We start from the raw sequence: 10178 nt of genomic DNA on the forward strand, positions 1-10178 counted from the left end.
AGATGAGCTGATCTCTCCGGGCGCCCTTTTGTTTTGTTTGTGTGAGTTGTTTCTCCTTTTCTGGTTGGAGTCCGATGTAAGTCCAGCGATTGGCATTCAGTTTCCAGTTTGCTTGTTGGAGTCTGACATAAGTCCAGCGATTGGCAGTTGGTTTCCTATGTGTGTGTTTGCCTGTTTGTGTGGAGTCTGACGTAAGTCCAGCGATTGGCAGTCGGTTTCCTATGTGGTTTTGTTTGGCGTGCGTTAGCTGAGCTACGAGTGCTCTGATTCTTCTTTAGTCCGAGAAGATACGTATGCATAGGATGCGACATCCTAGCGAGCACGTTTCCCCCTGTCCTGAACTACGTCGACTCTGATGTCTGTGCCTGACAGACTACGTAGGCCCAGGATGCGATATCCTGCCGAGTTAGTTTCTCTTGTTTTCTATGTCTCTTTTCAGCCAGTGTGTGTTTGATGTTGGAGCAGTGTTTAGCAACCTTTATCCTTCCTTTTGTGCGTGGATCCCGTCGAGTACGACAGATGCGTAGGGGTGCTAATACCTTCCCTTCGCATAACCGACTCCCGATCCCATCTCTCTTTGGTCGCGAGACCATGTCTTTTCCAAGTTTACTTCGAGCGTTTCCTTTCCCTCTTTTGGGATAAATAACGCACGGTGGCGGCTCTGTTGTTTCGTTTTCCTGCCGGTTTTTCGCGTAATGCGACACATGGGTACCGAACGACCCCTCGTGAACCTCTTTCATCAATTGGCTTGCTTTTTTATCATCAACACATCTGAGCAAGACCCAATCAAAATTCCTCTTGTACAAAACCCTATCCTTATTCAGATAGAACACCATGGCCAACCTCCTCAGAGTCTTTCGATCCTTCTTGGATACTCCCTCAGGATACTCCTGGGTCTCCAGATACCGCTTGATATCATAATACCACGACTTCTCATCATCAGGCACTGTGTCAACAGCAAACACATAAGTCGGTCTATCCAGACGTCCCACCTCAACACTGGGGAACTGATTCCACCATTGTACCTTAATCAAGGCAGCCAGAGTAGCCAAAGCATCTGCTAACGGATTCTCTTCTCTCGGCACATGATGCAATACCACCTTGGTGAAAAACGTCAACAATCTCCTCGTATAATCCCGGTATGGAATTAAATGAGATTGATGCGTATACCATTTTCCGTTAACCTGATTCCCAACCAAAGCTGAATCCCCGTATATAACAAGGTTCTTGATCCTCAAATCAATCGCCTCTTCAATCCCCAAGATACAAGCTTCGTATTCAGCCACGTTGTTGGTGCACTCAAATGTAAGCCAGGCAGCAAAAGGAATGTGGGATCCTTTCGGCGTAACCAAAACAGCACCAACACCGCTACCATTCACGTTAACGGCCCCATCAAACATCAGAATCCATTCGGATTCAGGGTCAAGCCCCTCCTCCGGGATCGGTTCCTCACAATCCTTCGATTTGAGAAACATGATGTCCTCATCAGGGAACTCAAACTTCATCGGTTGATAATCCTTAATGGGTTGCTGGGCGAGGTAATCAGACAATACACTCCCCTTGATTGCTTTCTGAGAGGTATACTGAATATCATACTCAGTCAAAATCATTTGCCATCTCGTAACCCGTCCGGTCAATGCTGGCTTCTCAAAGATATACTTGATTGAATCCATCTTGGAAATTAATAAAGTGGTATGAACCTGCATATACTGTCTCAGTCGGCGAGCAGCCCATACCAAAGCACAGCAAGTTTTCTCGAGCAGTGAATATCTTGTTTCACAGTCGGTAAACTTTTTGCTAAGGTAGTATATAGCATGCTCTTTTCGACCAGACTCGTCATGCTGCCCCAGTGCACACCCCATAGACCCCTCGAGGACCGTCAAGTACAGAATTAACGGTCGTCCCTCCACAGGAGGCATCAGAATCGGAGGCTCCTGCAAATATTCTTTTATCTTTTCAAATGTCGCTTGGCAATCATTATTCCACCTGACCGTTTGATCTTTTCTCAATAACTTGAATATAGGTTCGTATGTGGCTGTTAGATGAGATATGAACCGTGAAATGTAGTTCAATCTACCTAAGAAACCACGAACCTCTTTCTCTGTTCTCGGTTCAGGCATTTCTTGTATTGCTTTTACTTTAGCAGGATCAACCTCGATTCTTCTTTCACTTACAATGAACCCCAGCAATTTACCGGACCGTACTCCGAAAGTGCACTTGTTCGGATTCAACCTCAGTCTGAACTGTCTCAGCCGATCAAATAACTTGGCCAGATCTACCAAGTGCCCCTCTTCTGTCTGGGACTTTGCTATCATGTCATCAACATAGCATTCAATTTCATGATGAATCATATCATGAAACAAAGTCACCATGGCCCTCTGATAAGTAGTACCGGCGTTCTTGAGACCAAATGGCATCACCTTATAGCAGAAAGTGCCCCACGGTGTGATGAACGTTGTTTTCTCCATATCATCTGGCGACATTTTGATTTGATTATAGCCAGAAAAGCCATCCATGAAGGAAAACACCGAGAACTGAGTTGTATTATCTACCAACACATCAATGTGAGGTAGTGGGAAATCATCCTTCGGGCTAGCTCTGTTCAAATCCCGGTAGTCCACACACATTCTCACCTTCCCATCCTTCTTCGGCACCGCACAATGTTTGCGACCCAGGGCGGATAATTGGTGACAACGAGGAAACCAGCATCCAACTGCTTCTGCACCTCCTCTTTAATTTTCATAGCCATCTCTGGTCGAGTTCTGCGCAACTTCTGCTTCACTAGAGGACAATCTGCTCTCAACGGTAGCTTGTGCACAACAATATCGGTATCCAACCCTGGCATATCTTGATAAGACCAGGCGAAGATATCAACATACTCTTTCACCAAGTCTACCATTCTGCTCTTGACACTTTCCTCCAAAGCAGCCCCAACTTTCACTTCCTTTCTGACCTCGTCGGTACCCAGATTCACAATCTCAACTTGCTCCTCGTGCGACTGAATCACCTTCTCCTCTTGTTTCAACAACCTGGCTAATTCCTCGGGCAGTTCACAATCTTCTTCGCCTTCTTCTTCGGCATGATAGATCGGATTGTCGAAGTCATATGAGGGTGTAACAGGATTGTTATCAATGAGATCCGGCGAATGATCGCATCTGCATGAATGTTGATTCATGCACTGCTTTAGAACCGGAGCGAGACAAATTGAAAAAGAAAAATGCAAACATTGCCATCTTTATTTTTGTTTTAAACTGCAAAAATAAATGAAAAACAGGGAACACCGCTTTTAATTGAAAAACATCCATTTATTACTGATGCAAATTTTGCAAAATGAAACATGAGGTGGCCCTTACAATGAACCATTACGTTTCGGGAAAAACATATGGCTTTCATGCAGACAAAATTAAAAACAGGAAATATTACTCTTCAAGTAGAGTGACGGTGATGATCTTTTCAGCCTTCCAGTTCTGGACTTCCATCCCTGGTACGCACGGCTTTATCCATTGATCAAGCTCACAGTCACTGTCAACTTCTTCACCCACCATACAGATGTGATCTGGATCCAGCATTCCAGCACTGGTGAATGTGAATGACGGACGACATCCTCTGCCTCGTCCAGATGAGCCTCGGCCCGGCTGATAACCAACCCCAAATCTATCCTTCTTGGCGGCGATGTCCATCATCTTCCCCCAACCTGGAGCTTCTCCACTCTTCACCACCTCAGCAGCCTGCTTGTATGAAGAAATGGACGGTTTCTCCTCTTCTTTGGCAAAAAGAGCATTCTCCACCTTGACGGTTTCGAATGCTTGACTTGGTGTTTCAACGATTTCACCGTTCATTTCCACATATTTAAACAATGACAAGTGGCTGACGAAGATGTCTTCCTCTCCACAGACCGTGACGACCTGCCCGTCCCAGATGTACTTCAGTTTTTGGTGCAAAGTCGAAGTCACTGCCCCAGCAGCATGAATCCATGGTCTACCCAACAAGCAACTGTATGCTGGTTGAATATCCATGACATAGAATACCGACTTGAACACCTCGGGCCCAATCTTCACGGGGAGCTCCACTTCCCCAAACACAGCCCTCTTCGAACCATCGAAAGCTCTTACTACCAGGTCAGTGGGCCTCAAGATTAACCCTTCACAGTCCAACTTTGCTAGGGCTTTCTTTGGCAACACATTTAATGATGAGCCGGTATCAACCAACACGTGCGAGAGCACGGCTCCCTTACACTCCATAGCAATGTGTAAAGCCCGATTATGGTTCCGCCCATCCACAGTTAGATCAAGGTCGGTGAAACCCAGCCCATGGCTGGCATTGACATTTGATACCACTGTCTCCAACTGATTAATCGTGATCTCTTGAGGAACATAGGCTCTCTTCAGTATTTTCAATAAAGCCTCCCTATGCCCCTCGGAGCTCAGCAATAAGGACAAGATCGAAATCTTGGATGGGGTCTGTTGCAAGTGTTCCACAAGCTTGTATTCTGATTTCTTGATGATCCTAAGAAATTCTTCAGCTTCATCATCAAGTTCTTTCTCCGACCCACCAGGCGCCGGTGTCACCACGGGAGTACCCTCGCCTACCACCTATTTCCCTCTTGCCCTGGCTAAAGCCTCGGCCTTATCTTTCTTTTCTCTCTCTCCATCCCCATTCCTCAAAGCGTCCGGTGCAAACAACCTTCCACTGCGAGTGAAACCACTGGGTCCGGCATTATCCACCTTTGAAATGGTGGTTTCACTTGCAGTCTGATCCTCCAATTTCTCCCCATTACAGTAGACCTCTCCACCATAATGCCACGACACGACGTCATCTTTGTCATAAGGAATTGGCCCAGGTACCGTGATAGTAACTGGAGCCGCATCTGCCAGTGTTGACAAATCGACCGGGTCGAAGTAAATGGTGATGGTGGAGACATCTTCCTTCCCCGAATCAATCCTCTCAAATCTGAGGCTTCCCTCATCCATCAGCCTCTGGACAACCTCCCTCAGCAATACACACCCATCAATAGCAACAGTGCACGCAACACAACAATCATCACAGCCCGGGAAGACCCCATTCCTCAACAGTTGTCTCTTGACCTCAGCCAATGGAGTCTTCAACTGTTCCATATTCATCAGTCTGATTCTGCCCTCTGCGGAGATTGCATTCACCCCCATTTGACCATGCGCAGGCATGGGAATAGCATTCACATTTGGAGACGGTGCAAAATTAATTGCCTTAGAATCCACCAAGTCCTGGACCACATGCTTAAAAGCTTTACAATTTTCTACATTGTGTCCAGGGGCACCTGAATGAAATTCGCACTTGGCGTTCTCATCATAGCTGGGAGGCCTCTGATCGGGTCTCACTGGAGCCAAAGTTCTCAGCTGAACCAACCCCAAGTCCTTCAACTTCTTCAACAAGAAAGAATAGGTCACAGGTGGTCTATCAAATTGACGATCGGTCATTCTCCCTCGCACCTGATATCCGGCCCTCTGCGGTCTCTGTTGAAATGGCTGTCGTTGTTGTTGTGGTTGTTGTTGTGGCCGTTGTTGATTATCAGCAGGAATTGTTACCGCAGTAGTGTGCTGGTAGTAACGATCCCTGCTCTGCCCCCTCTGAGCATACACTGCACTGGTGTCACCCTCCTTCTTCCTCTGACCATTCCCAAAGGGCTTCTTCGATCCAGATGACGAAGCACTACCCTGAATCTTTCCCATCTTTAACCAACTCTCTATTCTTTCTCCGGCCACCACTATATCAGCAAAATTGGTAACCGGGCATCCCACCATTCTTTCAGCAAAGGTCCCCTGCAGGGTACCCATGAACAGATCTGACATTTCTCTGTCTACCAACGGAGGTTGGACCCTGGCAGCCAGCTCCCTCCATCTCTGCGCATATTCTTTAAACCCCTCATTAGGCTTCTGAGACATACCCTGCAATTGGGTACGGCTAGGAGCCATGTCAGCGTTAAATTGGTATTGTTTAAAGAATGCATCCCCAAGATCCTGCCAGCTCTTGACATCAGATGACCTCAGCTTAGTGTACCATTCCAAGGACCCCCCATACAGAATGTCCTAGAAGAAGTACATCCACAGCTTCTGGTCCATTGTATAAGCAGAAATCTTACGGACAAAAGCCTGGAGATGAGTTTCCGGGCAAGAACTCCCATTGTATTTGTCAAACGCAGGCGCTTTAAATTTTTGCGGGATCACAATCCCCTCAACCAGCCCCATATTAGACATATTGACAACCCCTGGAGTAGCATAGCTTTCAAGAGCCCTGATCTTCTCCGCCAGCTCCTGAATCTCTTTGTTTGGTGGCTGGACACCGTATTGCCCGAACTGTTCATTCAACATGGAGAATTGATCTGCTTCTCTGTCTTCCTCTCTATCCTCCTCAGCCCCAAAGAAAGGAGGAAACAGATTGTCCTTCAGATTATTGCCCATCGGACCCGGTCTACCGCCTGTGGCAACAGCGAAACCACCCCCATTATTAACCACCACACCAACAGTTGTTTTCTTTCTGGGATCTTCTCCATCCCTAGAACCACCCAGACCGTGGTTGGAGACCCCCTCTAAATTGATACCACTGTTGGCAGCTGAAGCCCGCTCGAGCTTCTCCACTTTATCAGCAAGTGCTTTTTGCCCCACGGCAAACCCTTGCATGACATTGATCAGTTCGTTCATTTTCTCCTTCAGCTCGAGAATATCTGCGTTGGGTATATCCATCAGCCTGGGTGTGTTGCGTCTGGTAAAGTATCTGTGTGGACGTGTTGTGTGCAGAGGAATGATTCTACGTGTGCGAGCAATGATTCCTGAAACAATCAAGCACGTTATAAACCGACACCTGCAAAACATAAGACAAGTTATTATGGTTTATGCATGAATGCAATGTCTATCCATATGAGGAACACTCTGTCTTTCGATCCTGGTTTCATCGAGACAGATAATAATTTGACAGCAATATTCTGGCATCAATCGTCTGGTTTTGCCAACTCGAGCAGAGATATATGATTTAGCAAAGATATCACCCAACCATGTGTGTGCTGTGTGAGTGAAGCATGACAAAGCAAACAAAGCCTGAAGACCAATCACCGAATGAAAACAACCATTGCATATCAAAAGTGCACCATATGTGCGAGAGTCATACATCAAGTCTGATACAAATCAAATACAATTCTCCAGAAACAGAAAGAAAATACAAACAAGTGAATTCCGTCAATAGGCCGGACGGTAATCCAACACAAATGATAACAAAAGGCTACACTAAAGAAGGCCCCACAGAAGGCTCCGCATCATCTACCATCTTGGTAAACTTCACAGCAAACCTGAGTTCAGTGTTCTCCTGTTGCAGTCTTCCTATCTCCTTCTGGTGAATCTTCATCTGTCGGAAGTAATGATCCCTCTCAGCAAGATAATGATCTCTTTCAGCAATATAATGATCTCTCTCAGCAATGATCTTCACGTTCTCTGCTTCCTTAATCTTCAGCTTTGCTTGCCACTCGGCGATAAGAACTCTGACTCTGGCATCTCTCTGATTCTTCACAAGAATCTGTCTCCTCTTCTCATCTTCAATGAATCCCAAAGCTCTAGCTAGCTTTTCCTTGGTAAGGTCATGCTCCTTTGTGGATGACTCCAAAGCTTGGCTAACCTTGCCATAATAAGCTGTGTCTATCTCAAAGCGCTTCACCTCCATGGCATGTCTCTTATCCTAATCTTCTATTCTCCCTTTGATTTCCTGATTAGCCATTTGAATCCTAGCAACACTCATCTCCAACTCAGTTTTCTCTGCTTGCAACTGATCTCTGGCTTTCTTCATCTCAAGGAACTCTTCCATGCTAACAGAAGAACGTGGCCCCTCAATTAATGGACACCAAGGATCACCTCCAGGAAATGGTAAATGTGTGAGCTCAATCCTCTTCCTAAGCCAATCATCAAACGGAGGAAAAGACCTGCTATTAACCTTGCCAAAAGGAACCTTGCCCTTCCTCTGAATATCACGCCACTCATCAGACACTTGCCTCAACTTTGGCTGATTACCCTCAATTGGGAAGTAGAAAGACTCCTGAATCTCTCGTCCAAGAGGAGGACCCTCCACAACAAATCCCATTTGTCTCCTAAGAAGCACCGAGTTGTAATTAATGCAACCTTGAACTCTTATAAGATGCACATTGGGAAGGCTCCCACAACTGTAAATGAAATCTCGTCCAGCCATACCATTGTGAGTCCAAGCTATGTCCTTGGCCCGCAAACCCATCAACCTGAATGACCACTTGACAGTAGGATCGAGAAAGACAAAGGCACCTCTGGGAGGCAAATACCCCATGAACCATTTGTACAACAGCTGAGCACAACACCGGATCAATCCACCACGTCGCTTCTCATTCCGATTATGGACCGAGTAATAGACATCCCCAACCAGGGTAGGAATGGGATTCCTCTGCACAAATAACCGGATAGCATTAATATCTACAAAGTTCTTCTGGTTAGAGAACATGATGATTCCATAGATGCTCACAGCAAGCAAAGCACAAACGGCCCTCCAATTACCCAAAGCAGCCTGCTCCTTGGCTTTAACCTCCAAGAAACTCAGATGAAAACCAGGTAACTTTCCTTTCTCCTTCAAACCTCCCTTAATCATTTCTGGGCTCAAATAAAGAGCACGAGAAATCTCAGCAACATCAGGTCCTCCCTTAGTGACATAGAATGGAATCTGATCCCGAATCTGAAGACCCAGGATACTAGCATAATCTTCCATCAAAGGCCCCAACAGGTAATCCGGGAAAACAAAGCATCTCAAGCCCGGGTCATAAAACTGGAGAAGAGTATGGATGGCACTCCTATCTATATCAGTAAGCCTGAAAACCAACTTCAGAATACCCCCATAAGTCTCACGGAACATCCCCACATGGTCAGGTGTAATCAATGCTATCATATCTCTCAACACATCAATCTCTGGGTCGAAGAAACTGTAAACGACATCATCTTTCAAGTCGGTCCTCATGTCTGGAGCAAAGAAGTCTCTCAACCAGGATCTCGATCAAGAATGTCTCCTGCATATGGATAAAAATGAGTTAGATGCAGATAAATGCAAAATGTGAATGATGCTAATGCATGAATGCAATGCACTGTGCCATCCTCCAAGTCATCTGAACATCCTCTGTACTGAAGCCCTGGTCTCTAAACTGATCACAACCATCTGAGGGACTGAATAACCATAAACCCAACTTGGGAGGTTCCGAAATAAACGGAACTGAAGGATACATCACCATCATCACCATCAACATAGAGAAACACTAAACTGATAGCCACAACAATCTCTGAATCAACCCAGGGAATCCTGAAATAAACGGATCCCCACTGATAAATACTACGGACAGAACTCCGGCGCCTCAGAAATAAATCCATAAATCCGACTTATAAATAAGACTCTGATCAACGGCTGAACCATTAGTCACCATCAAAGTCACCATCAGAACATGCATCTGTAAGAATCAAACCCTCCCCTCACAGGTGAATTCTAATCAGGTCATCCTAAGACGGATAATGGTCTCGACAATCGGGCAAAGATACTCAACGGGTTTGCCCTTTCGGGTGTGCCGTTGCAGCTCTCTTAAGATCATCTAAATCAAAGATCCGGGAAAGAACGGTCATCGAAGTCAACAGCTCAGATGAGGTGACTCAACCAAAGTGGATACTCCACAAAGGAAGAGCACTCTCAAATGAACCTCGTCCGACTTGTGGTATGTCACGTCGCCCAAAACATGTTGACCTAACATGAGAGGCAACATGAGACCACACTAATCCTAGGTGTATACTCGGGCCTGGGTTTTAGCCCCACTCAGAACACCCACCCCAAATCAGAGGAACCAACCTGTACAGAGTCAGCACAATGATAGTATGATGCATGCAAACATATATGCAAATAATCACAGTATAATAATCATAAATGCAATAAAGCAGCACAGGCAACCAAAACTATCCTAGAGAGCGCTAGGAGTGACTCGCTTAGGGAAGATGGACCAGCAGGAGGTCAACTTCCTTAGTCCCCAGCAGAGTCGCCAGCTGTCGCATTACGCGAAAAACCGGCGGGAAAACGAAACAACAGAGCTGCCACCGTGCGTTATTTATCCCAAAAGAGGGAAAGGAAACGCTCGAAGTAAACCTGGAAAAGACATGGTCTCGCGACCA

This window comes from Lathyrus oleraceus, chromosome 5 (genome assembly GCF_024323335.1).
Source record: "Lathyrus oleraceus cultivar Zhongwan6 chromosome 5, CAAS_Psat_ZW6_1.0, whole genome shotgun sequence".
Taxonomy (NCBI): domain Eukaryota; kingdom Viridiplantae; phylum Streptophyta; class Magnoliopsida; order Fabales; family Fabaceae; genus Lathyrus; species Lathyrus oleraceus.